This window comes from Symphodus melops (genome assembly GCF_947650265.1).
Source record: "Symphodus melops genome assembly, chromosome: 10".
Classification (NCBI taxonomy): domain Eukaryota; kingdom Metazoa; phylum Chordata; class Actinopteri; order Labriformes; family Labridae; genus Symphodus; species Symphodus melops.
Window position 1 is genome coordinate 15,364,844 of NC_136700.1, and position 16,419 is coordinate 15,381,262.

General features: G+C 39.1%; 1 long non-coding RNA gene across 1 annotated transcript in view; it reads right to left on the reverse strand.

The window, feature by feature from the left end:
• The window catches only part of LOC306830483, a 72,058-nt gene extending 69,856 nt beyond the window's left edge, over positions 1-2,202 (reverse strand). The window contains exon 1 of the long non-coding RNA XR_013779965.1: positions 2,048-2,202. This is a non-coding gene — a long non-coding RNA (uncharacterized lncRNA). The remainder of the gene's footprint in view (positions 1-2,047) is intronic.
• Between the last annotated feature and the right edge of the window lie 14,217 nt (positions 2,203-16,419).

Genomic DNA, 16,419 nt, shown 5'->3' on the forward strand with positions numbered 1-16,419 from the left:
TTTTTATGACACAACTGACTTGAAGTGAAGTTGACCAAAAGCATCATGATAACAGGATGTTCCATTTTTTACGTTGAAGTGGTACGAGTACAGTTTGTTATACTCCTGCAACTGATGGGAACCCTCTGACTGCAGACCGTGTTTTAAACACCAAGAGACATTGAAAACCCGTTTTTATTATAAAAAGTCATTTTTTCACATGACACATCCAGTGTTGTTTTGGTCCACTCTTGATGACATAATTTTTTCAGCTCCTGACCCTGTTGTATATTTAAACGTTAATGTGTTTAATTCTGAATAAAATAAATAAAGGCCACGTCTTTTTTTTTTTTTCTGAGAGCATTTCGCCCGAAGCCACCTTTTTCTAAGGCCTTTTTATCTTGAGTCTGACACATGAAAGGGGTTTTGCGGACTGACACCTTATGGTATAGCTCCACTAGTTTACAGTGACAGTGTCTCAACGTTTTCTATTCATTTTTCAATGGAGAGCCAGAGAGACAGTCGTGCAATACATTAGCACCGGATAAGAGTAGACCAGGTTAAGTGACTTGCCCAAGGTCACACTGGACATGTTGCTCGCAGGAGCTGGGTATCGAACCCTCGAATTTCCGATTAAAAGGTGACCACTGAGCCACAACTGTCCTTTTGGTTGGTTAGGTATATTTCAATATTAGGTCTGTATTTGTGTATATCAAATTTGTTTTCCCTCGGAATGAAGTTGCTTGGCTTAATTCAGATTTTTTCAAACAAAAAAAACCTTTAGTCTACTCAATTTATCCACACATGCAGACAAAGAAGTTTAGCCCGCGTTTTAAAAAGCTCCATTTGAAACTCCATTATTTATAGGAGGTCAGCACAGAATCAACAGTAATCACGAAAACATTAACATTAAAATTAAGTCATGAAATGCTTCAGTTTTGAAAGGAGCAAGGTACATTAATCGGGGGCATTTACAGTTGGGATGTACAGACAGTGGACCTTTTCTGTCTCGCTGATGTTTTTCTGCTCTCTTGGTTTTGCTGTGTGTTATTTTTTTTTTCTTAAACTTGTATTTTTTCACAGAGTCATGAATACCTCATGTGTGCCTGCAATCGTTCGCGTGCTCTCTCTAATTAGCGTAGATGGTTCATGAGGAGGGGAGCATTCAGTTCCTGTGCACGGAAAAAAATACTGACAGCACATTTGTACAAGGAGCTACTCTGCAATGTCAGTTGGGGCCAGCACTTGGTGGGGAGAAAACAAATGGATAAACTACCCTTGCTTTCAGTTTTTTTCTCAATAGAGGATAGATCATCAATCTGCATATTCAATCTGATCCCCTTTTGATGACAGTTGGCTCATTAATATGAAACACTTATCTCTCATTGATTCCTCTTTCTGAGGACTGTGCTATATCACAGCTCTTGATATTTTTCCTGCCACTCAGTGACACACAGCAGTGCTTCCAGAAGACAAACTTAAAGCTGCCAATAATAGAAATAATAACATTGTATTTAGAGCTGTATGCCTTAACTAGTGACTTGGCTCTCGTTGTACACATGTAAACATTAACAATCAACTAAAAATATAAAAAAAATAATTAAAGACTAATATGTACAAGACTAAATAAGATAATGCAGTGGTGAGTAGTGGAACAGGATGATGACGTAAAAATTAGGTAGTTATCATTTCAGCATTTATCAACAAACAAAATGGCTTCCACAGAGCACATGGTGGGAGATGCCCAACAAACAAACAAAAATAAATCAGAGCCCAACACTCAAAACAAGAACCAATCTGGTGACAAAGAACAGACAAAACAGCATACAACTAGACCAACTGATCAAAGCACCAACAAACAAGTTTACCTATAAGGCAGCAAATGATCAAAATGGACGAGCCCCCTCTTGTCATGACCCGGCTTATGAGGTCCCAACAAAAGATGGGAGACAGACAAGGCTCAAGTGTAAACAATTCTTTTATTCGCTAAAGTATACTAAATTATACCAAAGAAGTTCAATTCTTTATTCCCAGATAAAGACCAACGTATAAACAAACCTCATGGTACCTGTGGAGAAGAGCAGGGAGAGGGCAGAGTGTTAAATGCCTGGAGGTTAAGTAAACTCAGCACACTGGGCCTGGGTGTCGTCTTCTTCTTCTTCTCCTTCTCCTTTGGGGTTTTATGACAGTTGGCGTCCTTATGTTGCGTCACTGCCTCCTTCTGGATTAAAACAGCAATTTCTTCTTCTCCTCTTGAATTATCGGAGTTTAAGTCCTGTGCCCAGGTGTGCTGAGTTCCTCCAATTAGTGCTGCAATCAGAACACATGATCGACACGCCTCCAAGACAACCCCCACACAATGGAAACATTACTCTGCAGACCCTTCAGGGGCATTACAGTCGCCTCTATGCAAAATATTGTCATTTAAAATTGAATTACACATGATTAATTATTGCAATTAAGTGATGCATCAACATTTAAATATTGAATCGTTTGACAGCCCTTATAATAATACCTTTTATTTATAAAGCACTTTTCAGTGATACACAAACAAGGTAAACATTTTTTAAAGTTAAGAACACATGATCATAAAACGTGAGAGCAGAAGTTTAGAACGATACACTATTTTCTCTGATGTACTGTATTTATGTTAAGTTCTCTTGACTGAAGTTTTTGACAGTCTACTCCCGCATGCCACATGTTAGCATCAGCAGGTGGTCTGCTCTTCGTCTCAGTAGATCACAGGTGTTGGAACTCTGTTCTACTCTCATTATCAAACCAAATTCAATTATGTAATAAGAGGCCTCAACTCCTATGAAGTTGAATGGAATTGATCTTGATAAGGAGCAGAGACCCGTGAAATCTGCAGGGCCTGTGACCCATAGACCAAATAATAAGAAATACTGAGAAGATAGATGAGGCTGCCATGATGAGCAGAAGCCTGCTGTGTGTGTAAGTGTATGTGTAGAATTCCTCTCAGTTCAAGCCTTGGTATCATCATATTTAAAAGTCAAGATATGAGTTCATAGATTTCAATGTGTGGGTTTTTCATGACTTAAATATATGAGAGGTACTTTTTTGAATGGAGCGAGAGTTTGTTTGCAGACAGGTGTACACCCGAAGGAATCTTCGTCATTCAGAAAACACATACCCACACACACAAAAACGCAAACACCCTCCTCTGTGTCTATGTGTGGACTTCTCTGTTTACAAAGTCTCCTGGGCCAGCCAAAGCTGCACACTTGTCCAAAGCACTATGCTTTCATGTCAATTTGCCATTTCACAAGAGGCGGGCAACTCACTGTCTCATAAACAATCTATCCTTGGCCATGGATAAAAGTTTCAGTGGCATAAAGTTCTTTAAAAGGCACCATTGTTGTCGTCTTTATTTTATAACCTTTGTTTTTGAAACATGTACTTAAATCTTTGAAAATAGTACTTCTATCTTGTACAATATGCAAATAAGGGGACATTGGGAATGATTGACATTTTCTCTTGTTTAGCCCTGCGCTAAATGTTGCTTGCTATATAGTGAGATAATCAGAATTAACAACTCTACCAACTTAGTAAAATGTAACCCAATATAAAGGCATATAACTTTATTTGTCAATGATGACAAAAAAGACAACATTAGAAGAGTGCAACAACATCAAGCATTATTACTGTAAATAAAAAAAAACAGTACTTTGAAAAGAGTCATGTATTTGAGAGTGTTTTACTATGGTTATATAAATGATAAATTAATGGTTATTTTACACAGACACTCCATTTTAGAGTACAACAAGCAGTTTGTCATTTGTTCAAGTGCTGTTGCATTGAACATGTTTTTTTTTTGGTTGAGTTTGTGTGGCAGTGAGAGTCAGTGAGAGTAAATAACCACAGAGGAGAGCTGTCATTTGTTCAAATTTAACTTGGATTGTCTATGTTTCCTTGGCAACTGGTGTAGGGGATTAGTAAGAACTCTATGTCTGGTCTTAGAGGTCAAGGTCAGCTCTCTGTCATTTCTCTCTTCTGTCTGAACCACACAAACACAAGCATCAGGACAGAAAGCATTTCTTTCTTTCACTTGCTCCGAGGCACTTGGTTTAAAATGTAAAGCAGCAGGTGATTATAGGCCATAATCTCGTCTGTCGCTTCCGTTACCACTGTTTGAAATCAAATTGTGTGCATTCTGTCTGTAGTCATTGAGGTTACTGGCAAGATAAGGCAATACACAGATGGTGAAAGACACTGGTACAGGCAAGATGGAGTTGGAGAGGCAGAGAACAGGACAACATTATAAAATTGAGCTGGTAGAGAGCTCAATGCACTTTCTAATTCAAACAAGGAAAATGATCAAATGACTATGATATAAAAGCTTGTGTAAATGGCACAGACTTTTGTTGTGTGATGAAAAAAAAAAACTTGCATCTTGTACCTACCTGCATCTCAAACACTATAGCACTACGCTGTCAGTATAGTGAAAAGCATACTGAAATGTTGGTGCAAAGGGATGTGACAAACCGTTGGTATTTGACAACCTGTGATGAGAATGTTTTGACAGAACACTTGCTTCTTCCGCTGTATAAAAGGTAAAAACAGCAGTACACAGCTTCATTCAAATGTCATGTAGTGTGCATAATATATCGCCCAGTAGGGTAAAGGGATTGTCTTTTTACTGTCTATACATGTAATGAGTCTGCCAAAAGGGTAGAAAGGAAACTAGATTTTTATGGTAAGACATTAGTGCAAGATCCTGTGGTGTTAAATGAAAGCCTATTATAGTGCGATACATTTCTCAGTTGAGTCTCTCTATTAAATACCAGCACTGATGAAAAGAGGGGAAAGTTATAAAAGACGAGCTATGAAGCATGTATGCTTCTACAACTTATCCTCTGAAATAGTAATAATGGACTTGTTGATTGCAGTATGATTGGGCACCACCCATAAATGGCAGTAACTATCTGAGTGCACCATGGCAACAATGAGCTTTATGGCTCATTAAACGTGGGTGGCTTAGTGATAATGCAACCACATTACTTGACAGATCCAATTGTTCACACGGAACACCATGTCAGTGTGAGGTGTCCATTAATGTACCACATGCACACAAATCACCGCCTACTCTTGGCAACTAAGCCCAGTAGACAGGACACTGATCACCTATCATACTTATGCTCTGGGACTACACCCACTCAATCAAGGTGGTGCCAATGGGTCTTAAATGGACCTAATACCAAGAAGCCCTCAACTGCGACACAATATACTGCTGTTAAATCACAGAGATTATGATCGTTCAAATAAAAAGAGAAAAGGGATCTGGAAAGATTTTCTTTCATGGTGGCCATAAAACAGCTTGTGTAAAATCCATTGAAAGTAATAAAGGTCTACGGCTGTGGTTTTCAACTGGTAGAGCTGACATGAAAATGGGTTTAACGAGCTGTATTCAGTGTGTCATGTGCTGTATGTATTGCCATACATCTAAGCTGTGCTTTTAATTTGATTTTTTTTATACTTCAAGTAATGCAGTTCACATGCACTAGAAGGGTTGTTTGTTTACACTGCAACACCGTAGTTGGCAGTAATGTACTTAACGTTGGTTGCCACCAGCCGTCAAACAGCAATGTTTATAGTGAGGGACTGAATACATTAAATGTAGGTTGTCTTTCGATGAGGACAAAATGGGAGAAAACAAACTCTGAAGAGTGTATGCAGCAAAATGCTGGTACATGAAAGCCATCAAAACTACTGCAGCATTTGGAACCAAAACAGTTTTTAAAGACAACGTTGACTGCTTTCAAAGACCACTGCTATTTGTTGCGCTTTGTAATGTTGATGTACTGAAATGGTTTTCTTCCATCTTGGGTCCAAACTATACAATTTATGACATGCATTTGAGTGGTTGAACATGTTCAGAAATGTGGGTCTAGTTTCATCATTAGGTTTTGATAGGTCCTAAGGATGGACCAGTTTACCACCACTATCTAAAGGACAAACAATCAATAAGGTAAAGGCCATTAGAGGTGCCCCACTGATCAACAACAGTAAATACAATTATCTATACTAAACATTGCACCGGGTCTTGCCAATAAAGAGCTGTTTATCAGAACAGCATCAAAATCAAATATTAATATCTTTCAAAGTTTAGGCCTTTACAGTATAGAGTGCTATATTATTTCATGTGTTAAATTTTACTCCCCTGGTTTTTATTTAAAATTCAAATACTTCTTTCTAATTTTTACCATTCAATTTTGACTTTGTGAAGGGATTAACGCTAAATACACAAGTGCAAGAATGAAAAGCTTCATGCGGGCCCTGTTTGTCCTGCTTTTGTCTTTGGCCCATCCAGACCCCATACTGATATAAGTCCTATGCCTTACTGAGACAGCCTGTCGTTTTTTATGATGAAACCAGATGAGATTTAGAGAGGGATCTGAGAAGAGGCGGCAAGGGGATGGATTTTTTTCTCCCCTGACACCCCAGCAGAGGAACGACAACGTCCGATTTTCATTTCAGAGTAAAAACTCAGGGGAGTGTGAGTTATGGACATGACAACAAATGCTGTTTCACTGCCCATGATTGCGTCTTGTTTGTCCATCTTGCTCTATCCCTATGATGATGCTTGCCTTACCTGTCTGTTCTGGCAGGTTTATTTTTCTTCTCGTGGACTGTGGTTTCTGTCATCTTATCTGTCCATGTTATGCTGAGCCATTTTGTCTTTCATTTGTCTCTGTGTTATTATGTACCTCAGTCATGTTAGAAGCTAAAAAATGACATAATTCTCCTACCTTTGCCATCAATTGCCCGCCCTAATAATGCAGGTAGTATAAAGTTCCTGGCCAATGTGACTCATTCACATGATCTATCCATCTGCTGCTGAACTACCACCCCTTTTCTTTGTATTCCCTTGGAGTAAATAGTATTGAATGCACTCCTTTGTACCTCTGAATCGTCTTTACATTCGTGGTATCATTATATGCCTTTGTTGGTAGATTGTTTGGTGGTTCATTATATTGGACAGTTTTATGAGCTGTCTCCTGGCTTGGGCAATAGTCATGCTTGTGATACATGCAGATAATTATCCCGCTGCAATCATCTCTCAGATGGTCAATAATAATATGACATTAGGCTGATGGAGTGTTGGTACAGACTGTGTTACTGCATCCCTATAGGGATTTTACCATATACTGGACCTGTGCTATGTTTCATGAGGAGACAGTAGACAGGCAGGGATATTGTGTAGTGCAATTTCTGTGATTTGAAGAGGAAGGAGAGGTCTTTGTTGTGGCCATTGGGAGGAACATAAAACCACATATCCATGTTGTACATCGATGTGGGAAACAAGAAGATGTGGAGAATAAAAAGAGTGAATGCAGGAAATGGACATATAATGCTTTTTTAGAGCCCTCGAGACACACACATGCAATGCAAAATCTATGTTGTATACCATCAAGCAGTAACACTATTGCTCACCCAAGGGATATAAAACAAGAACCTGTGTTGGTAGTATGTGTGATGTTTTGTTTTGTAGATGTAAGAGTTGGGGTGGAGACACATCTAGCCACATCTGAAGGTATCTGTTCTATAGAGATTAATACAAACTCTTTGTCTGCTTTACTAAAAGTTTGCATGTGTAGACATGTATAAACTTCATATCACCCGCAAACAAATGTGGAAACTGACTTTCTAACTGCGTGCACTGAGAGTTGAATCTTGAGCCATCAACCCTGCTAATGCAGGTACCCAGTGTTACGGACAGATATCTGCTGTTATTGTAGTAAAGGCGTAAAAAATTTGTTTTTCCACACGTTAAGTTGTTTGAAATTAAAAATAAATGACATGCATTTCTTTCCAAGTCAGATCAAATTTGACGTAGTTACTTTGACTCCAGAAAGAAAAAAAAAACAACAAACAAACAAATAAAAAACTATTCAGCCCAAGAGTTTTAATAACAAGGTCACTGAGAAAGCAAACCATGGAAATCACTTTTATCAGCTAGTTGATAATCACAGTTACAGAAATGTATAAAGATCAATGTCAACACTTGCTGATGGCATTCCATTAGTGCTAAGGAGGTTTAATATAAGGCAAAAAGTACAGCCTATATGGCTACGCCTTTCTTGGACTATACAATTAGAACTAGAATGAATGGATTTCTTGCCTTGTTCTAAAAGTAGTGCAGTTTAAACTGGATATTTGCTAAAAAAAAAATAAATAAATAAATAGATTAACCATGTATTTGGAAATGTTTACACGATTGCAGAAAAGCACATCTGTAAGAAAATACTTGGTTAAAAAATGGTAATAAATGTGTAGAATACGGAATAAAGGTGTAGCATCCGGAGAACATTGGGATGTGCAAGACAAAGCAAGAATAAATAAACTGAAAGGGAAAATAAACAGGAAGAGGAGATAATATGGTCACCAAAGGTCAAACAAGTGATGACCCAATATTTCATCATTATTGATTTTTCTGTTGGGCATTGTAGTGTTTTTAAATTGAGGTTAAAGGACATATAAGTAGAACCGGAAAATTGCTTTGTGATTGTGACTTATGTTAGATTAAAGCACAAGACCGTGGTTCATGTCCATCAGTATGCACACAGCCTATATTGTGTTACATAATAAGTTGCAGAACCAGCCAAAGAATGAAAAAAAGTGTGACTTATGGTCTGGAAAATACGGTACTCAGATACTGAATTGCACTCACATTGGACACAAATGTCTCTTGCTAATGTAAAGCACATTAGTTGTGTTTGAGTGTGTCTGTGTGTGTGTGTGTGTGTGTGTGTGTGTGTGTGTGTGTGTGAGAGAGAGAGAGAGAGAGAGAGAGAGAGAGAGAGAGAGAGAGTTTATTTAATGGTCATCCTTTTGAGTCTTTGTTAATCATAAAAAAATAAAAATGTTAAATAAAGTATAATGTGACGTATGACTGCTTTGTTTTCTTTCTTTGGTATAGTCCTCTACTTGCTCCTATACTTTGTATTGTGATTGTTTCCTACTTTTAGTTAGCTAGTTCAGTAAATCAATAATCCAGGAAGGGAAGGGATAGTTCCTTTAGGAGAAAATCTGCTTACATTTTTGAGTCTTCTGCTGAATGTGCTCAAGACAGCACTATGATTCTCTGACTTACAAGGTTGTTTATAGGTTTCAGTGAGTATAGGTCTTCATTATGTAAACTTGTTTTTGTAGTTGTTTTATAGTGGGGACTGAGGAAAAGGTGATTTAATAAGTTGCCTGAATATAAAAAATATAAATATATATATATATATATATATATATATATATATATACACTCAACAAAAATATAAACGCAACACTTTTGTTTTTGCTCCCATTTGTCATGAGATGGACTCAAAGATCTAAAATTCATTCCAGATACACAATATTACCATTTCTCTCAAACATTGTTCATAAATCTGTCTAAATGTGTGATAGTGAGCACTTTTGCTTTGCTGAGACAATCCATCCCACCTCACAGGTGTGCCACATCAAGATGCTCATCAGACACCATGATTAGTGCACAGGTGTACCTTATACTGCCCACAATAAAAGGCCACTCTGAAATGTGCAGTTTTGTCTCACAGCAAAATGCCACAGATGGCGCAAGCATTGAGGGAGCGTGCAATTGGCATGCTGACAGCAGGAATGTCAACCAGATCTGTTGCTCGGGCATTGAATGTTCATTTCTCCACCATAAGCCGTCTCCAAAGGCGTTTCAGAGAATATGGCAGTACATCCAACCGGCCTCACAACCGCAGACCACGTGTAACCACACCAGCCCAGGACCTCCACATCCAGCAGGTTCACCTCCAAGATCGTCTGAGACCAGCTACTCAGACAGCTGCTGAAACAATTGGTTTGCATAACCAAAGAATTTCTGCACAAACTGTCAGAAACCGTCTCAGGGAAGCTCAACTGCATGCTCGTCGTCCTCATCGGGGTCTTAACCTGACTCCAGATCGTCGCCGTAACAGACTTGAGTGGGCAAATGCTCACATTCGATGGCGTCTGGCACGTTGGAGAGGTGTTCTCTTCACGGATGAATCTCGGTTTACATTGTTCAGGGCAGATGGCAGACAGCGTGTGTGGCGTCGTGTGGGTGAGCGCTTTGCTGATGTCAATGTTGTGGATCGAGTGGCCCATGGTGGTGGTGGGGTTATGGTATGGGCAGGCATCTGTTATGGACGAAGAACACAGGTGCATTTTATTGATGGCATTTTGAATGCACAGAGATACCGTGATGAGATCCTGAGGCCCATTGTTGTGCCATACATCCATGAACATCACCTCATGTTTCAGCAAGATAATGCACGGCCCCATGTTGCAAGGATCTGTACACAATTCTTGGAAGCTGAAAATGTCCCAGTTCTTGCATGGCCAGCATACTCACCGGACATGTCACCCATTGAGCATGTTTGGGATGTGCTTGACCGGCGTATACGACAGCGCGTACCAGTTCCCACTAATATCCAGCAACTTCGCACAGCCATTGAAGAGGAGTGGACCAACATTCCACAGGCCACAATTGACAATCTGATAAACTCTATGCGAAGAAGATGTGTTGCACTGCATGAGGCAAATGGTGGTCACACCAGATACTGACTGGTTCTGAGTCCCCAGACCCTCAATAAAGCAAAAACTGCACATTTCAGGGTGGCCTTTTATTGTGGACAGTCTAAGGTACACCTATGCACTAATCATGGTGTCTGATGAGCATCTTGATGTGGCACACCTGTGAGGTGGGATGGATTGTCTCAGCAAAGCAAAAGTGCTCACTATCACACATTTAGACAGATTTATGAACAATGTTTGAGAGAAATGGTAATATTGTGTATCTGGAATGAATTTTAGATCTTTGAGTCCATCTCATGACAAATGGGAGCAAAAACAAAAGTGTTGCGTTTATATTTTTGTTGAGTGTATATATATATATTTTTTTTTTCCCAGGAGCCACGCTAAAAGGAGTCTACTTTATTCCGTGTAAGAAAAACAATGCAACTAACAAAAATACTAAACAGTTCCAACATCATGGATACTTTCTCTTTCTAAGTCTGGAGACTGTTTTGTGTGTCTTCAAAACAGCAATCATATATCGAAAGAGTTCACTTTACACTGTGTGCTGAAGAGAAAAAGCCTTTCACTTATCAAGTGACATTATTTTAACCTTTTAATTAATTTAAGCTCTTGCGTAAAGAAGTCTGACTAAGCGGCTGAGCTTTTGCCTTAAGCTTTTTCCCAATTTCTTGTCTGAATTATGTCAGCATTCATCTTGAGTGTTCCTAAACTGTGTTACATGATTAGACCAGGTCTGACGCCTCATATTTCTCCACACTAATAAAAGACAAGATGTGACACCACGCCTAATGTCAGCTTGATTAAATCATCCTAACACTCTGGAGCTCAGTGCCAACATCTCATCCAGCGTACACTGACACACATCCCATCACAGTTGTCAGTATAACCTCTATTATGTAATAAGACTTAAAGACTGTTTTTCACCTTGTATTATTTTAATGTGTACCTACCTTCTGTTACTTTAATGCTTGTGTCACATAGTAAAACTCAATCAAACATTCAAAGTATCATAATAAAGCTGATGTACAGAAAGCCACTGCCAGTTCACACACATAAAATGTCTCACACCCATACTTCTGTCAGAGGTGCTGCTGTCAATAAGCAATGCAGGCAGCTGCTTCGAACCCAAGAACAGAAGGGGGCTCTTGAGGATTTGCAAACTTTAAACCAAAGCAGTGGCCCCAAATGGGCCAATTTTGCAATGACAGTAGGAAAGCTCCCTAAGGTGACCCAATTTAAAAGCATTCACACTTGTTGTCTTGCAAAGTGTTGCATGCATTATTGCTATGAGAACAGGGAAAGCCAACCAAGAAAAATTCAAGTTCTTGCACAGAATACAGAAACAGGAAAAAGGTCGAGTAACATTTGGGACAATGGCAGACATTATGTTGGGCCACCACGTTTTCTTTTTGGCCTGGGATCCCAACAAAGTCCAGAATAGCCAATGACTTCAGTCAGTCAATTCATTATTTTTACATAAGGCCAAGAATTAGAGTAATCTCATGATGCTGTGCATAAAGAGCATGTCTAGAACATGGCAGAGAACCAACTTAACTCCTATTATCTCAGTCAGACAATGGATAGTATTTCACAAACATACAAACACATCCACAGGCATTCAATTACATGGATTCATATAGACAGTAACAGCACATCTATCTCAGTGAGTCTTCATTATAGCTGGTATGTTTACCATGCACTGTGTTTTATGTTTAATGGTGATAAATCTGGCAGCATCTTCATTGCTGTTGTAGGACATGGGGCATACATCAACTGGAAAAATTAGCTAGTTTATAGTCTTTATTCTGTCTTTAGCTATCAAATATATGATTAATGTCCACATTTGGAGGCTCATTTTGACCTTGCCTGCCTGTACTGTATTGTGGCATTAAATCCTTGCTATACATTTTTTTAATTCTTTTTATAGATTGTTCAGGGAGTTTATGACGAGAGAAACTGCAGTCAGCCGGGGGGCGTATATAGAGGGCTAAGTCACAGGGAAGCGCCATCAGTGCCTTATTTAGAACACACACACACACACACACACACACACACACACACACACAACTTGTGCTATTGGAAACATTTTTGAGAGAAGCTCTGGTATCATGCAACTGTTGCCTTTTCCTGACCAAAAAGAAGCACAAGGCCTGGAGGGTCTCCAATTTTGTACTTTGTATTGAACAAAAGTTTTTGTTTGTTTTCGTTGTTTTTTTTTACAGATGTTTGAGTCTGATTTTTTGGCTTATTTTACAGGTATTTCCCAGTTTTGCGAACGTTTAAAGCAACAAAGTACTGCTTTAAAATAACAATCTCAATATGAAATGTGATTTATCACGCAAAGGCTTGAATAAGAATTAAGATACAGTGTGCTATTTCTGTTCTTTAAGGTTGTAAGTGGATTGTTTACAGACTCATTTTCAACATTTCATTGTGCATTAAGCTGTAGTTTGTAACCCTTTAAAATCATCTAAAGTGGTAATTATTAAACAAAATGACATAGCAAAATAATAAAGGGTGTTATAAATTGGATCTGTGTAGAGTGGCTACAGGCACAACAGGCTAGCCTTCATTCGCTCACACCCCTGGAGACCAATCACTCACGGTTAAATGCACCCATTGAACCGTAGTACCAGGGTTAAAATATGAAGCAAATATTCCAGACAAGTGCACGCACAAACTGTAGAGGCATGCCATTTCAAGCCGCAGTTATAACGTTGTAATGTATCTGGCGAATCATTTATGGCACAGCAGCGTGTTAGGAATAATTTAAAATACCTAGAGACGCAATACACAGTTTAAATGAAGGGCCATTATTCAACTGTTTGTGTCATACATACAGGGCTCTTCCTTTTTCTGAGAGGCCTTCAGGTTTTTGTATGAAAGTTGTTACTTGCCACTTTCAGAGCCAATTTACAGACCAAAACAATCAGCCAAACACCTCCCTCATCCCTCAGCTCCTCCAATCCCTCCTGATGGTCCTGTCCTTTTTCACTTGCCATTGTCTGTCAGACAGAGATAGAGTGGAGTTGAATGGGTTCGGAAAGCTGGGATGTCGCTCTTCCCTCAAGTAGTGGTGGGGCTAATGGTTAAAAAAGGGAAGTTCATACCACAAAAACATATGAGTAACTTGTTTGAGCCTATGAGTGACACATACACAAGCTGTATATCCCTCGATCCAAGGCTATGAACTCATGAGCTCAGAACAACAAACCCAAATCGAGTCTGAATTCACTCTCCAAAATGGATATACTTAGCATCCATTTGAATTAGTTATTCAAAATGGTGCAAATGTTAAGCCTTTAAGAAAACAATGTACATACTCAAGAGTTGTTCTCAACTTGTTTTACTTGCTAATCTTGCTTCTGGTGATAGTTACTGTTGTGATGTTACCATTCCGCCGTGATTTCATGTTGCTGAATAGTTTACTTGTGCTCACTTGTCAAAAGGCCATGTTTTGGATAATCTTCTTGTCACGTTATTTTGTTGCGCTTGCCAAGCCACTGCATCTCAAAGAAACTGTATGAGCATCATGAAACCTTGTGAATTTAACCACATGGTTTGGTTAAGGTTTAAATCAGCACAAATCTGTCTGACAAGAATGAAAGCCCTGAGTGCAATTTATTGCAAACAGGATTTAATCTGCTCATGCATAAAATTGACTCCTGATCCTGGGACACGCAGCTTTCTTAATGAAGCAGTATCTGCTCTTAATTAAGGCAACATGAGGCAAATAAAATAAAATTGTACAATTATATTTTGCAGTATAACAACATTGTCTTAAGCAATCCTTTCCCAGACGGAATAATTAAAACCACTTCAATTTGACAGTCTTGTGCCTTCTTCTCCTTTACCCCTCGTTCCCTGCACACATCCTATCTCCTCCAGCATGCAGACTCAGACAATTAGCCCCAGTCCAGAAGGTAGTGGGCTTAGCAGCTGGGAAGATTGAGATACAGAGCTCTGACTTTTGGAAAGTTTTGTCTTTTTTTTTTTTTTTAGCTATTTTGTCTGCTTATAAAATAAGACCTGATATAAAACAAGTTAAGCATTTTGGGGGGGGGGGGGGGGGGGGGGGGGGGGGTGTTGAGACCATAAGAAGATTAATTTGTATTTTTTTCTGTTAAAGTACAAATACACAATTAAAAAAAAAATTTGTTTCGTTATGTGAAACTTTTATAATGATTACATATTGCACACAAAGAGAACACAGAGTTGGGATAATCTTTATATTGATTATGAGAAATGTGCTTTTTAGTGAGTTTCCTTCACCCCTACGTAAAAAGTCTGTTTCTTACGGTATTATGCTTAGTGAGTCGGCTGGCAGGAATCCAGTCCAAACATCTTGGTTTGATGCATGTGCTTTGGATGCATATTTCCTCAGGTTTGTGGTCCTTCCTGGCATGTGGGCTGTTTGCGTATACTGTTGGGTAACAGTTGGGTAGGAGGCCTAAACCAGCAAACAGATTGTGAATACTGATGAACAGCATGCTTGCCTTGAACCTGCAGAGACCAATGTCGCTAGGTGCGGGTTTTTTAGCATAAGTGTGTACGTGTCACAGTTCCCTTTCAAGATATACCAGATGGTTGTGGCACAGCAGAAGGGAAAACTGTCATTATCATAGGCTTTGTTACTGTACTAGTGTTTCTGCTAACCTGTGTGTCCAAATGAGATAAAGACAGAGAAGTGTGGACACAAGCAGATAGAATTAGCAATAAACTGGCCTTGATAAAAGCAAACCTAAAACAAACAATGCTTACCCGTGTTTCTCTTAACAGCAGTATTTTGTCCCAGAAGGAACTGGTGATGATGATGGTGATGATAATGATGATGATGATAATGATCACTTGAATGAACTGGTAATAAAATCATAAAGTAGTCATAAAAACTGCAAATGAAAATGGATGCCATTCAATTACGGTGTCAATTCTTGTAATGGTTTGGAGTGTGGTGCATAATAAAACATAATGAGTCACCTCTCCTGTGGGGATAATATCAAATTATTATCATTAGAGAATGTAGCATTAGAGATGGTCCTCATAAAAACTAACAAATATTTGAATATGCATTGATGGGTATACACTGATCAAACATGAGCACACCATATATGTTATGACGTTGAGGTGAGGTTCCAATGAAACAAAGTAAGATCATGTGGAGCTTGATTAAATTACTATTTAGGAGATAACATATACAGATGTAGCTTTTAACAAATGGACATGGACTACATTGTTGTCCCTTTGCCTTTACAGAGGAAGAACACCCACATTCAGGGCTATATATGTCACTGTCTCCAGCTATAAGGAAAGGTTTGGGATTAAAAATGCCCTTTAATGTGTCCTGCTTTAAATGAAAAAGAAAGGACAGGTACAGCTTGCGGTTGCAGGCCAATTTTGATGTGGGAGACACATTACAAAGAGCAGTAACCAAATAGGGGTATTACAGTAAATAAGAGGCGGGGTGAAGTGCGGTTTGGGAATGGATGGTGAGATAAAATGAGGAGTGAGGGAGGGATGCAAAGCTAAAGAAAGGATTAGCCATGCGGCGAACCGGAGAGGTTGAATAGGTAATGAAGGAGACAGGCCAGTAATGCATGAGAATAGGATAGTGGGGCTTAGCAGGAGTCGTGCAGTGCATTGAATACCTCTGTCATTAGCCATAGTCCCTATATATATATATATATTAACGGTGTGTGTGTGTCCAGGGGGTGGGGTTATAATAGAGAAAGAGAGGGGCACAACAAAGGGGAGCTGAGGTTTGAGGTGTCAGCACAAAACAAAACAAAAGTGAAGGACAATGAAACCACAATATGTGAGAACAACCTGAACATGTGACCCTCCCCCATGCTGATAAATGTGCATTTGGTGTTTGTGTGTTACTAG